Source organism: Zea mays, chromosome 6, assembly GCF_902167145.1.
Source record: "Zea mays cultivar B73 chromosome 6, Zm-B73-REFERENCE-NAM-5.0, whole genome shotgun sequence".
Taxonomy (NCBI): domain Eukaryota; kingdom Viridiplantae; phylum Streptophyta; class Magnoliopsida; order Poales; family Poaceae; genus Zea; species Zea mays.
The window spans coordinates 55,918,266-55,933,810 of record NC_050101.1 but is presented as its reverse complement, the minus strand read 5'-3'; positions in this window follow the sequence as shown (position 1 = coordinate 55,933,810).

Below are 15,545 nucleotides of genomic sequence, written 5' to 3'. Positions count from 1 at the left end.
CTGTTATCTTCTTCGGCAGCATGACGAAGGTCAGTGCTTTGCCGAAGGTTGTGGAAGTGAGTACACCGGAGGTGGGCGCCAATGTTGGGGACTTGTTCTCAAATGCTATGAATTAAGAACAAGGCAACACAAAATGTTAAAGGTTAATGCCCTTCGTCCTTCGAAGCATTATTTCCCTTAGGATATAATGATCTTCAGACGAAGGTCATGAAGGACATACCTTCATCATCGCGGTATATGTTAATAGAAGAAGAAGCATACGAAATATAAGAGACAACATGAATAATCACATTTCATTATCAATACATATTTATTACATTATCATGGATATACAAAAACAATATTGAATTATATTTATACCTTCGGCTTGACAGAAGGTGAAAGTACAAGTGTGATGCATGAGCGAGTACCAGTCAGCGTGAACAGTACGGGGGTACTGTTCATCTATTTATAGGCACAGGGCGCAGCCTGTGTAAATTTACATTCATGCCCTTTATATTTACTATTGACTTATGGATAAACCAACGAGGACTAAATAGCCTTTTCCCCTTTAGGTTGGTTTCTTTTTCTGGCACTTAGCCGAAGCTCCCTTACGTGTAGCTTCGGAGCAACATCAACCTTCGTCTCAATCATGCTTTTCACATCGCGTATTGTTTTAACCCGAGTCCGAAGGTACCTGTTCATATGTCACACTTGGAAAACATTGTTAAATCATGTTTTTGAGGACCTTCGGAAGACGAAGGCCCCCAACACTTTTCAAAGTCTTTTGCAAATAGTCAAAGGTATATGAATAAGATTGCAAAAAACATTTTCAAGATTTGAAATTTCTCACCCTACTTTAAATGCTTTTCCTTTGGCTAAACAAAAATCTCCCTGAATGAAATTATCCTCTTAGTTTTCATGAGGGTTTTTAAAAGATACTAATTTTGAAAATCTATCTTTAAATATACCAATTGAAAATAACCATCCCAATCGAAGAGATTGTCATAACAAGATACCAATTGAAGTTTAAAACAATATCACTTGGATACCAATTTCAAATACACCAAATAAAATTTTCAAAACACAATTTTAAAATTAGGTGGTGGTGTAGTTCTTTTGCTTTGGGCTTAATACTTTCTCCCTCTTTGGCATTAATCGCCAAAAAAGGAGACTGTTGAGAGCCCTCTTTACTTTCTCCCCCATTGGTACAAGTAAATATGCGTGAAAGATTATACCAATTTGGAGTGATGTGGAATGACGGCGAAGGGTAAATGATACCATAGAGTGGAGTGGAAGCCTTGTCTTCGCCAAAAACTCCATTTCCCTTTCAATCTATGACTTAGTACAGAAATATACTTGAAAACACATTAGTCGTACCAAATGAAAGAGATATGATCAAAGGTATGTAGATGAGCTATGTGTGCAATGTTTCAATCAAAATTCCGAGAATCAAGAATATTTAGCTCATTCCTAAGTTTGCTAAAGGATTTCTCATCTAAAGGTTTAGTAAAGATATCAACTAATTGTTCTTTGGTGCTAACATAAGCAATTTCGATATCCCCCTTTGTTGGTGATCTCTCAAAAAGTGATACCGAATGTCTATGTGCTTAGTGCGGCTGTGTTCAACGGGATTATCTGCCATGCTGATTGCACTCTCATTATCACATAGGAGAGGGACTTTGCTCAATTTGTAGCCATAGTCCCTGAGGGTTTGCCTCATCCAAAGTAATTGCGCACAACAATGTCCTGCGACTATGTACTCGGCTTCGGCGGTGGAAAGAGCTACTAAGTTTTGTTTCTTTGAAGCCCATGACACTAGGGATCTCCCTAGAAACTGACAAGTCCCTGATGTGCTCTTCCTATCAATTTTAGACCCTGCCCAATCGGCATCAGAATATCCTATTAAATCAAAGGTGGATTCCTTGGGGTACCAAAGTCCAAACTTAGGAGTGTAAACTAAATACCTCATGATTCTCTTCATGGCTGTAAGGTGAACTTCTTTAGGATCGGCTTGGAACCTTGCACACATGCATACGGAAAGTATAATATCCGGTCGAGTTGCACATAAATAGAGTAAAGATCCTATCATCGACCGGTATACCTTTTGATCTACGGATTTACCTCTCGTGTCGAGGTCGAGATGCCCATTGGTTCCCATGGGTGTCTTGATGGGCTTGGCATCCTTCATTACAAACTTGTTAAGTATGTCTTGAATGTACTTTGTTTGGCTAATGAAGGTGCCATCTTGGAGTTGCTTGACTTGAAATTCTAGGAAATACTTCAACTCCTGTGACACCCCAGGTGTCTATTTCGCATTATATCGGGAGATTTATCCTAATCTCGGATGCTCAGTAAAAATTTCTATTCTCGCTCGCGTATGTCTCTGATTATCCGGATTATTCATCCACATTTCACCGAATTCGGAGTTATTCAGTCTCACAGAAGGCCGAATTTGGAGCCTGTTAAAACTTTTATTTCTCAACACGAATGCAAACTCGAAAATCATTCTCGATTTATAAATCTCGTTCAAAGTTCATTTAATCAAGCACTCGACAATTGCTAGTCGAGCTTTGTCCGAATCCAAATTCTCAATGTTAGATCTATGTCCAAAAATTAATCTTAGTCCGTACTCTCAAGCGGAATCTCCAATGTATTGTCCTCTAATAAATTTTTATCCAACTCGGCTTAAAATCTCTGTGTCCCATCTAAATTCGAAAATCAACATCGGCAATAATTTTTATTAATCCGACTCGTTTTATTTCGATGCCGAATCCGAAGCCGATCGACCTCGATTCATTTTGTTTATACTTATGCGCGAGAATTCAATTTCCAAGCAACACCCAAATAAAATGTCTCGGTTTATTTTATTCTGTGGCCTTTCGTTCATCCGTGCGTCAGTTCGCTCCATTCCCTTCGTCGGTCTCAACCAACGAGTGAGCGCTGCGCGAATCGGCTAACAGATGACCACTCCTCTCCAACCAATAAATTGCCCTTGTCTTAATATACAACTCATACGAGAGCTCTTGTCTCAGAGAAATCAAATAAAAAAATTTATTACCTCCTAAACAATCATCTCGTTTTCTCTTTAAATAATCAATCAGCGGCCACCATCTCCCTGTCTTCTTCTCCAGCCGACAGCACTAGTCTGCCACTGCCAGCCCCCGGCCAGTGGCTGGCCACCAAATCCTGCGCCAATGGCTGCAGCCGGCCAGTAAGAAATGCCGCCCATCCCGACCAATGGAATGCCAGCAGCGTCCTGTTAAATCAGCCAGACGCCAGACGCCAGACTCCTCACGCACGCCAGGCAGGGCATTCTTCTTCCCCCGCGCGCAGAGGCTCCCTACAGCCATCTCCCTTTCTCCTTCCACATCCCAGCCAACACCGGCCTCCTCTGCCCTGCTCGGCTCCCTCTCCCAACGCGCAGGAGCTTCCAGGGAGCAGCCGCTCGCCTCTACAACTCCCTCGACGCCGACGCTCCCTGCCCTTCTTCCCCAGGCGCAGACGAGCTTCCTTGGCCAGGGCGACCCCTTTCTAGCAGCTCGCCTCCATGGCCGGACTCTTCTGGTGCAGGCGCCCCTTTCCCACACAGATCCATGGCGCTGGGAACCCTCCTTCGGGCGGCCGTGCTCCTCCATCGCGTTCTGCTCGAGCTCGGGCCATGCCTCTGCCGGACCTCCAACTCCCCTACGCACCACCGCGGCACATGGCCCGACGCTTCCCCCAGCGAGACCTCCTCTGGTCCGGCCTTGTGCAGGTGCTCTCCAGCCATGGCACGAGCGCCATTTCCCATGGCCGAGCTCCCCCAACCAGCCGTCGTTTCTCCTTGCTCCTCTGTCCCTAGTGCACGGCTCCGTTGTCTCTGCTCTCCCTCCCATGGCGCCCTCCTCTCTTCCTTCTCTGTTCCAGACCGGTATCTAGGCAGTGCGCGCAGCTCTCCCAGCTGTGGACAGCAACATCCCCTTCCCTGCTGCTGCACGCCCCCTCTCCATTCTCCAGCCACCAAGCTCCTCCATGCATCGATGCGTCATCCATGGTCTTCTCCCGTGGACTGAACGTCCATCCCCCTGCAACTTGGCCAGAGCACGCCCTCTGTTGGGTTCGCCAGCGACGAGCGCCGGGGGGGGGGGGGGCATTTCCCAAACTTCATCTCCAAGCCCCTCCATCAGGTTCCTGGCAGCGGAAGCCCAGCACCTGCCACAAGCTACCTGCTCGATGGAACGCTCAGCCGCTCGCCGGATCTGCGCAGCCCCAGTCGCGACGGCGTCAAATACTGGTGAAAACCCACTGCCCTTGCTGCTATCACATTCTTTGTACTCGATAAAATGTTTGAACCATTGAGTGTTGTTAATCGCAGCTAGATGTTGTCGCGGCGCCTCGCGCGATGCATGGTTCGGTGAACCGCCTAAACCGTGAACGGCATGCGCGAATCGAATCCGAGTTTGACAGGTTGATGGATTTATAATTTACTATTAATGTGATTCGGTTGATGGCACACATATAGATATGGTGTATATTGGTGTTGAACATGTGTGACTGTGATGGATCTATTGCGTGTCGCGAGGGTGTTTCACGGAAGTATTAGTTATTTGTTAAAAACACTTCGTCGTAAAGTAGTGTGTTAGTTGTGGTAAATTTAATAAAGCATAAAGCCTGCTTGGTAATTTTCGCAGTCGGCTAAGATGTTCGTCTATGTTAAAAATATTTTATGTATTCATCGTAGTGTATGATAGAGTGGATCGAAGATATAAATTATGTGACATGTGATTAGTGTTTTTAAGATGAGATGTGCGAATGATCGGTTAGTGTTTCATTGTCTAGTCGATAAATGTTGTCGTAAATAATTGTGCTAAAATTGGTCATGAGAATGCAGTGGGAATGTGGTGTGTTTGGATGCGACAAGTAGATTGGAAGTGTGGGGTCTGTCGAAGCACTGTGATGTCGAACGTGTATATCGAAGTGCATTGTAGAGGTAATTGCGTTAAGTTAATCGGTAGTGTCTCGAGTGCACGCCACAACATGGTTGTATGCGAGACAAGGTAATATAAGGTGTGCTCGACACGAATGTTCGGTCGATATAAGTAGAAATTGTTTTGGCTTAATTAGAGATGTGGTGACATGCCAAAGTAGTCATCGCTTCTTCTATATCTTGAGTCGGGTCAATACGCGTTATGTGTTCATGATTTGGGAAGTAAGCGCATGATGGTTTCGAGTTAAAGATTAGTGGTTTACAGTTCGTATGATTTGGTCGATGTATGAATATACATGTGAATATGTATGTTTATAAAAATGTTGTGGTGTATGTTGTGCCTTAGATAGTGATAATAATAGGCAAGCCGACGTGTATGTTATTTAGCGGGCTATACCGTTGCTCTAGTTAGCCGAAGTGTTAGATGGGTTGGTTAAGCTCGTAATCACGATGATTTGCTTGTTGTAGTCTAAATATGTATGGTTACGGTCGCGGGTAAAAATTAGTAGTGTTAATGTGATGCCCAAGTTAAAATGTAAATTACTATGTGAAGAGCGCATCGATATATATGTATGCCGGGTAAGATTATTGTGGTAGATGTGTTACTAATTGTGTATAAAACTTCTAGGCACAAAATAACTTGTATAAAATTAGTAAGTCTACTTATTAGTCCTCATTTGATTAATTTAACGATAACAAATGGTAAAGTGTTAGAATGGTTCGAGTCTCCAGAACGCGGCAATTCTTAAATTGTATAGGAGCTGATATTTATTAATTGCGGTTTTGGACTGCACGCAGTGATTTCCCTGTGTTGTATGTTTGATGAACTAAATTATATTTTCTGTAGATATGTGCTATAGAAAAGTGGTAGATAACTTTATTATCTTGCTGGTGTTAAAATTTGACAGCCATAGGTCTGATCGTTTAGGAGTTATGCTTTTCACAAATTCAGTAACTGAATCTGCCCAAATTCTGTACAGATTTCAGAAACTGCATTGTTTGCCTAATTTAGTTTTACAATCTGTTCATGGTCGTTATAAGAAAGTTGTAGATGCTTTTCTTATCTTGGTTGTGTTAAAATTTCACAATCATAGGCCTGACAGTTTAAGAGTTATAAATTTTACAAACTGGTTATTGTCTTGTGTCCACTGTCAGAACAGATTTTGAAAACTGTAATGTTTGATTTGATTAAACCTGGAATCACTTCTTGGTGATTATAAAAGTTATGTAGTACTTTTGCTAAGATTTCTAAAAAGTCTTGGATCACTTTTTTTGGTGGTCTGAATATTAAGTTATGGATGTTTAAAGTCTGAAGACTGAATCTGTCCAAATCTGGACAGAGCTGCTGTGTTAGCACTTTTTGACCTTGCTAAGTGTGGAATCTTGTTGAGGTAAAAATACCAAAGATGTAGTTCACTTTTTAAGCTTTCTAGAAAGTTCTAATTTGCTATTTTTGGATTAATATTTGAAGAGTTATGATTAAAATGAGTGACTGCTGTGTTGCTGTCCCAAAAATCTGCAAGTGCGCATTTGATTGTTTAGTTCACCCTTTTTGCTAAAAATGTTTGGTTAGCTCTTAATTAATGTAGACTTGTCGTGGCTAAGTTTAAGATAATATATGTGTCATGTTTTATATATTTCTTCCCTAGTTGATTGTGATATAGGAGTTTCGTAGTTATTGATACCGATGTCCTCTGTTAAACTTGTGTTTAGGATGCTTTTGTGTGATTAATAGAAGAACTAATGAAAAGTCGTAGCGAACTTATAGACTTAACTGATTTAAGGTTAGGTAACTAATGGATAATTAAAGTGAGCATAGTAAATGCATGTACTTGTGATGTCGTAGTTGTATTGCGTAAATAAGTAAAAGGTTGTTGTCTTTTAATGGTGTTGTGTAGAACGCCGATAGCGTGTAAATAACTAATGTTGGTGTGTGGTTGTTTACTGTGTCTTACGATTTAATGTTTAGTTCGCTGCCGTCTATTTTGGGATTGTCTTGTGATATATTTCATCATATTCATACATATGCATCCTGCATCTCATTTAGGACCGAGAGATGATGATCGTGCAAGTGATGTGGTGCCAACCACAAGATGCAGTTGATGGACGACCCAAGGAAGGATGGACTTAACCAGTGGATGCTCGCCAAGCGAGTACCTCCCCCAGCAAACACTACCTAAGTGTTAAATTAAAGGCAAGCCCCGGTTTTATGCATAACCGTTTATATATGCTATTTTACTACACTTAGTGTTTATAGGCTTGTACCGTGCACTTAAGTGTAGGAGTTGCCTGAAACCCTAGTTGCATGAACTCAGGATTCCTTTTGAGATGGATACTAGTATGCTAGGTCGAGTAGCTGCTATGCTAAATCAGGATCTCGATAGAAGTCGAGTGATTTTTCTAGCACTCGCGCGAGGTCAGGAATTGGTTGTATCCATTTTTGATAACGGAATGATGATGGTTTGTGGACACGGATCCATGGGGATGCGTTGTCTATGAGACAAAATTGGAATAAGGATTAACATGCGGATACCTGTGTCAAGCGTTTGAATGTACTAAACACATGTTGGGAAAAATGGTAACCGGTAAACCTAGTACCTGAGTGAAGCCGGGCGCGGACTTTATCCCTCACGCGACCTGAGACTGGGTCTCCCATTCTAGATATGGTGGGTACAAGTGCGGCCACTGCACGGCATCTTGTGGTTTCTGCCCTAAAGCTTATTTTTGCTGAGTGTAGAAGTGGCTTCTGCCCTAAAGCTTATTTTTGCTGATGTTTATGAGTAATATTATGCCTCTGTGCCAAATTTAGCTCAAAGAAACCTAGTGGTTATTTAATGGTGATTTTCTTCAGTAATGAATTTTACAAGCTCTCTGCAGATTTAAAATTGAATTTTTAAAGGATTTCGGCAAAGGCTAATTAGCGCTGGGGTCCCTGGGCTTTCTTCCCTTCTTCTTTTACAAGTTAGTCCTTAGGGCGCTATTCACCCGAGAAACTGACATCGCGAAACCCCCTAGGCTTATGAACTATCCAACCCGCGCTCCTATCCGCACCGGAATAGTGACCATGGAGGAAGAAAGGATGGCAGGGCTTACCAGCGATGGTCTAGTTTCGGCGAAGTGGTCTCAGAGGTCGGGGAAGCTCTGACGATCTCGCCGGTGGTCGGATGATGGCCGGTGGTGGTCGGAGTCACGCGGTCTACCTTCTCTGGTGGTCAGAGCTCGACGACAAGGTGTTCCGGCTAGTCGACGTTGGCTAGGCTCGATTCCTTTGGCGAGCAAGCTTCTCGGGTGGTAGGAAGACGATCCCCCAAAGTAATTTGGCTGGGGTTGGCTGTGAGAGCGGGTCTACGCTCACCGGTGGAACCCTTGCTCTGGCGAGGGTGAAACCTGGTTTCTGGTGAAGGGAAGCGCTGGCTGGGGTTCTAGGTAGTTTTGGGGAGCTCAGGTGGAGAAGGTGGGGGGCTCTGGTTGGGATGTTGCGCGTTCGAGAATGGTGGTTCACTCTGACCGAACCTGGGCGGCAATGGCGGAGGTGAAGCTCCTGCTTCTCGGTGAGTTTCCCGGCGAGGAAGCGACCGAGCAGTGGAGTGGAGGAAGGGTGCAGGGTGGGTGGCTTTTGTAGGTGCGGGGGCAAGCGCGACGCTACGTTTCCCCAACCTGAGTGCGCGGCAGGGCTCGACGCTGGTTGGTGCGCGTGGGGTTGAACGGGTTGGCCAGCGGTGTTTTGTCATTTTCAAATCCCTATAGGTTGCGAATCCGGCCGAGTTCGGGCAAGATCTCTTTATATGATCTTCTCCCCTTACTTCTCTCTGTCAAACGGTGTAGGATTCAAAGAGTCTCATGTCAGGGATTCCAAGATATCTAGGGTTCAAATCTGGTTTGTCAGAGGCAGCAGACCCGAGAAAAATCTCATGTTTAGTCGTGTCCAAGCGCGGAGTCTTGATGCCACCTTCTGACAGGGGTTAGGTTAGGTAATTAGCACGACATTGTTAATTGGGGCGACTGTATTTGAGGTTGTTTTTGTGATGAACACGGGGAAGTTCTGATCGGATCTGAAGTTTTAGAGAAAGGTGTGCTGAATTTTTGCTCTTGTTTCTCTTCTTTTGTGTTTGTTTAGTGAAGCTTCAATCAAGATTTGTGGTGGTCAAGCCATGGTAGTAAGGTACATTTAGCTCTCTTTGTCTGACTTCTCTTTTGCTCAAGATATGATAATTAGGGGTTTTAGATCATCTTACCTTATTAATGATCATAGGAAGATTCTATAATGATAACGCTTGGTAACTTGGTATTTACTTAGAGTCTGAGTTCCCAAGTATGGCTTTACTTAGTGTAGTCTTACTCACTTGTGAGGGTTAAGCTAGTGAAGAAGTCAAGCAGAAACCCTAGTAACACCTGGGGTGTTACATATATGTCATAAGTGGATATGTGTTTCCACTTGGAGGTGGCGCTATTTCATGGAAGTATTGCAGGCAGACTATATTAACGAGGTCGACTGTGGAAGCAGAACTCACAGCATTAGATACCCCTTCAGTTGAGGATGAGTGGCTTTGTGAACTCCTTATGGATTTACCGGTGGTTGAAAAACCTGTGTCGTCTATTTCTATGAACTGTGATAATCAAGATAAACAGTTCTAAGGATAATATGAAGTCGACAAGGCACATAACGAGGCGTTTAAAATCTATCAGGAAATTGAGAAACTCTGGAGTGATAGCGTTGGGCTATGTCCATACGTCTATAAATCTCGCATATCAATTTACTAAGGGGCTATCACGTAGTGTGATAGTGCATCGAGTGAGATGGGTCTGAGACCCACCTAAAGTTTATCATAGTGGTAATCTGTTCTATGTGATCGGAGATCCCATGAATTAGAATGGTGAAACAAGCTAGTGATAGACTGAGAGGAAAGACCCTTAATAAGGTTCATTTCAGATGCACATCTTTCCTTACTATAAGGTAGGTTGGTGTTTACACCTTAATATGTTCCAAGTGGCTTTGTGAAGCAAAGAGTTGTCCTACAGAACATGTTTAGAGGAACTTACCTATATGGGTTAACTGCTAGTCATAGTATATGAAATATGGGTGGTCTCTAGATACCCATGAAAGGCTATGGAGTTTGACTTATATGCTCCAACCAGAGCGGATGTGCTCGGCAATCTAGTACTAGTAAAGAGTTTAGATGAAACTTTTTACATGCAAAACTACCAATTCAAGGCCTAGTTCATTGTGCAGTTGTAGTCAAGTGTAGTGTAAATTCTAGGTGGATGTTCAACTTAACAGTCTCCATTGAAACACTAGTATATCAAACGTTTGAGATGATGAGAGCATTTTAGTGTGACTTAGCATTTGGTGGGGATTGTTGAATTAATGTGGGCCTGGCCCAAATTAATATTCGATAATAGTCAATGCTAAGGACCCACTTTAATGCTACGGTGTACTAGTACTTTAGTACTATACCGGAAGTTCAAGGGAAAAATCAATCAACTTAATTAGGTGGACCATTGGTGCATCTATTGAGAAGCTGAGAAAAGGATGATGGACTGCCACACGCGTGCGCGCCACAAGCCGAGCCGGACCGTGGCTGTGGCCGTGGTAGATCGAACCTTGGTCTGAATTGTCCTTCCTAATGGTTGAGCATTTTGCCTGGAGTGATGACCGTCCATTATTGTCGTCCGTTACTGGCTATTTCCTGTGTTATGGCACTGTCAGCTATTAACGGACGTCACTGGTGGCGTTAGTTTCTGGCTTGCTGTAACGGTAGCTCTGATGGCGACTGATATTGTCCGTTCGCCACCCTCTACGCGTGTACATATACAGAGGAGGTGAGGCTGCTTCTAGTAATAGCACGTACGAACAATCTCAGAGTCGTTGCACACATTCATTCTCGTCCCACCTTCTACGAACATAGAGGGTATGGGAGAGCAGGCCTCCGAAATCGTTGTCCACAGAGCTACACTAGCACGGGTGTGTGGGCGATCAGGTTTTTGGGGAGCATACTCATGACTGCTCGCTCCGTCCGCTCGACCAACACTGATCCAGTTCTTCATTGTCGGCGCCGTTCTTGGGACTGCACTGCGAACATCTACATGCATCGACTATGTACGACTACATCGAACATACACACAAGATGTCTCGTGCGAAAGGAGCCACTGTTGCCTTAAGCATCGGTCCCTCCGCGGGGTACACTCTGTTCTTAGTATTTGTGCATATCTTAGTGTTGTTTACTGCTTATGTGAGTAGTGATACACATATGCACATACATGCCATCACATACATCACTATGGTTTTCTGGATTAAATTAAAACTGAAAATGCTTATTTCTCTAACAATATTGTTTATTTAATGTGGGCTTGGCCCAAATTAATATTCAATAATAGTCAATGCTAAATGCCCACTTTAATGCTACGGTGTACTAGTACTTTAGTACCATACTGGAAGTTCAAGGGACAAATCAATCAACTTAAATAGGTGGACCATTGGTGCATCTATTGAGAAGTTGAGAAACAGATGAAGGATTGCCACACGTGCGCGCGCCGTTGGTCGGGTCGGGCCGTGGCCGAGGCTAAGGCCATGGCCGTGGTAGATCGGACCTTGGTCCAAATATTCCTTCCTAACAGTTGCGCATTTTGCTTGGAGTGATGACCGTCTATTATTGTCGTTCGTTACTAGCCGTTTCCTGTGTTATGGCTAGTAATGGACGAGCTGTGATGGCTGTCAGCTAGTAATGGACGTCACTGATGGCGTTAGTTTCTGGCTGACTGTAACGGTAGCTCTGATGGCGATCGTTACTGCCCGTTCACCTTCCTCTGCGTGTGTACATATACGGAGGAGGTGAGGCTGCTTCTAGTTACAACACGTACAAACACAGTCTCAGACGCGTTGCACACAGCCATTCCCGTCCCCACCTTCTGCGAGCACAAAGAGTGTGGGAGAGCAGGCCTCCGAAATCGTCGTGCACAGAACTACACTTGCACGGGAGTGCGAGCGATTAGGTTTTTAGGGAGCATACTCACGACTACTCGCTCCGTCCGTCCGACCAACGCTGATCAAGTTCCTTGTCGCCGGCGCCGTTCGAGGGACTGCACTGCATACATCTGCCTGCATCGAATGTGTACGACTACATCGAACATACACACGAGATGTCTCATGTGAATGGAGACACTAATGCCTTGAGCATTGGTCCCTCCGTAGGGTACACTCTGTTCTTGGTATTTGTGCATATTTTACTATTGTTTACTGCTTGAGTAGTGATACACATATGCACATGCATGTCGTCACATACATCACTGTGATTTTCTGGATTAAATTAAAACTGAAAATTCCTATTTTTCTAACAATCCAAAAACCTGATATTAGGCATTTTTCTGTTAGTGGTTTTGCTGCTGCGTTAAAACCAAGTGAACCTTTTGATGGGACATTTTATAAGAGGTGGCGTAGTAACATGATACTATGGTTGACTGCAATGAATTGCTATCACGCCACACAGGGGAAACACGAACAGTTCACTCCTGAAGAGGAGAGAATGTTTGATGTTGCCGATAACCTGTTTCGAGGCGCCGTGATTGGCGCTCTTGCCTACAAGTATGTTGATTCTTATCTAACGTGCACATCTGCAAAAGAGTTATGGGATGCATTAGATGAGAAGTTCGGTGCTTCTGATGCTGGTAGTGAGCTGTACATCATGGTGTAGTTGTTTGACTACAAGATGGTGGAAAATTGTCCTATAGTTGAACAGGCTCATGAAATACAGGCACTGGCTAAGGAACTCGAACAGTTCCCATGTGTCTTGCCTGACAAGTTCGTGGCTGGCGGTATTATCGCTAAGCTGCCACCTTCTTGGACGGATTTTGTTACCACTCTAAAACATAAGAGACAAGAGTTTAGTGTGGCTGAGCTTATTAGTTCTCTTGATGTTGAGGAGAGGGCGAGAGCAAAAGACACTCGTGGAAAAGAAGTTGATACTTCTAATGCCAATATGGTACAAAAGAAGAACTCCAATGCATCACATAATAATAAAAAGAAGAACAAGCAGGAGAATGCCACGAAGCACAAGCAGGCAGCCTTGTTCAAAAAGAAGAACAAAGGAGCTGGTTGCTTTGTTTGCGTGAGTACTGATCACTAGGCAAGTGCTTGTCCAGACCGCAAATTTAAACAAGAGAAAAAAACCAGCTCAAGAGAAGAAAACAACAAACATGGTTGTTAGCGAGACCGCAGAAGGAACATCGGGGTATGGTAATCTTTTACCTACTGTTCTTCAGTGTGTCAATCCCCTGAGTGGTGGGCTGACACTGGTGCTAACATTCATGTTTGTGCTGATATTTCTTTGTTTTCTTCTTATCAGTGCAAAGGGGCTAGAGCCTTACTGATGGGGAACGGATCACATGCACGTGTTCTTGGTGTTGGTACAGTCATTCTAAAGTTTACTTAAAAAAAGATGGTGCTACTGAAGAACATGCAGCATGTTCCCTCCATCAAAAAGAATCTTGTTAGTGGCTCACTATTATGTCGAGATGGCTATAAACTTGTGTTTGAACCTAATAAATGTATACTGTCAAAGTATGAGACATTTATTGGAAAAGGCTATGACAATGGAGGCTTGTTCCGCTTATCTTTGCATGATATGTGTAATAAGTCTGTGAACAATGTGTTTTCAAATGAGTCATATATTTGGCATTCTCGACTTTGTCACATCAATTTTGGTTGTGTTCTGCAGTTAGCAAATTTAAATTTAATCTCGAAATTTGATTTAGTGAAAGGTTCTAAGTGCCAGGTGTGCGTGCAATCTAAGCAACCTCGCAAGCATCATATGGCTGCGGAGGTGAGGAATCTAGCACCACTAGACTTAATACATTCTGATTTATGTGAGACGAACAGAATATTGACCAAGGTGGCAAGCGATATTTTATTACTTTTATCGATGATTCTACTAGATTTTGTTATGCGTATCTCTTAAAAGCAAAAGACGAAGCTTTGCATTATTTTAAGACCTACAAAGTTGAAGTTCAAAATCAACTCGAGAGGAAAATTAAACGGTTAAGGTCTGATCGTGGTGGAGAATATTTTTCAGGTGATTTTTCTGATTTTTGTGTGGAACATGGTATTGTTCATGAGAGGACACCGCCACACTCACCACAATCCAATAGGGTTGCTGAAAGAAAGAACCGTACTCTAACTGATTTTGTTAACGCCATGTTAGAGACTGTGGGACTATCTAAGGAATGGTGGGGTGAGGCGATCTTGACAGTGTGTCATGTCCTGAATAAAGTTCCCACAAAAAACAAAGAAATCACACCATTCGAGGAATGGGAAAAGAGGAAATTAATATCTCCTATTTGCGCAGCTGGGGTTGTTTGGATAAAGTGAATGTGCTAATTAACAAGAAGTGCAATTAGGACTGAAAATTGTTGATTGTGTTTTCCTTGGGTATGTTTTCCACAGCATTGGATATAGGTTCTTAATTATAAACTCTAGAGTACCTGACATGTTGGTTAGTACTATTATGGAGTCTAGAGATGCTATGTTTTTAGGATGAATTTCCAATGAAAGCTACACATGATACGTCTAATGATGAACTATCAATACCCCATGAGCATTTTATTCTGGTAGAACACACTGAGGAATCACATATACATAATCCTGTGGAAGATGACAATGTATCAACTCGAAAGAGTAAGAGATCAAGGATTGCAAAGTCCTTTGGTGATGATCACTTTGTATATCTTGTGGATGACACACCAAGTACCATTGAAGAGGCATATTCCTCTCTTGATGCTGACTTTTGGAAGGAAGCAATAAAGAGTGAGATGGATTCTATTATGTCTAATGCAACTTGGGAGGTCGTTGAGCGTCCTTATGGGTGTAAGGCTGTCTCCAGCAATGTCCTCTATATTCATCCTCTATATCCATCCTTTACAGTCTCCTCTAAAAGATTTCATCCTCTATATCTCATTCCTCTCCAACAACGTCCTCTAAATCTCGTTCTCTATACTCAAATAAATATATTTGAGACATTTTTTATTTTTATTTTTTATACATACGTATAAGTCATACTCTCAAATGTATTGTACATATTTTAGTTTTTCTAAACGGTTATTTAAAGTATTCAAATGGATAGATGACCGTTTAGAGAAACTCTATATATAGAGAATCCAGGAGCGTCCTCTAAATTTAGAGAACCGTTTAGAGAACGTTGCTGGAGAGTGTAGAGTATCGTTTGATCCTCTATATTTAGGGTAGAGGACCATTTAGAGATACTTGCTGGAGCCAGCCTAAGCCCATTGGGAGTAAATGGGTGTTCAAGAAATAGCTTAGGCCTGATGGTACTATTGAAAGGTATAAGGCGAGGCTTGTAATTAAAGGCTATTCACAGAAGGAATGTGAGGATTTCTTTGATACTTATTCACCTGTGGCTCGATTGACCACAATCTATGTGCTACAATCTCTGGCTGTCTCCTATGGTCTTGTCATCCATCAAATGGATGTTAAGACAACATTCCTAAATGGAGAGCTAGATGAGGAAATCTACATGGAGTGGCCAGCTAGGTTTGTAGCAAACGGTCAAGAAGGCATGGTGTGTAAGCTATTGAAATCTTTATATGG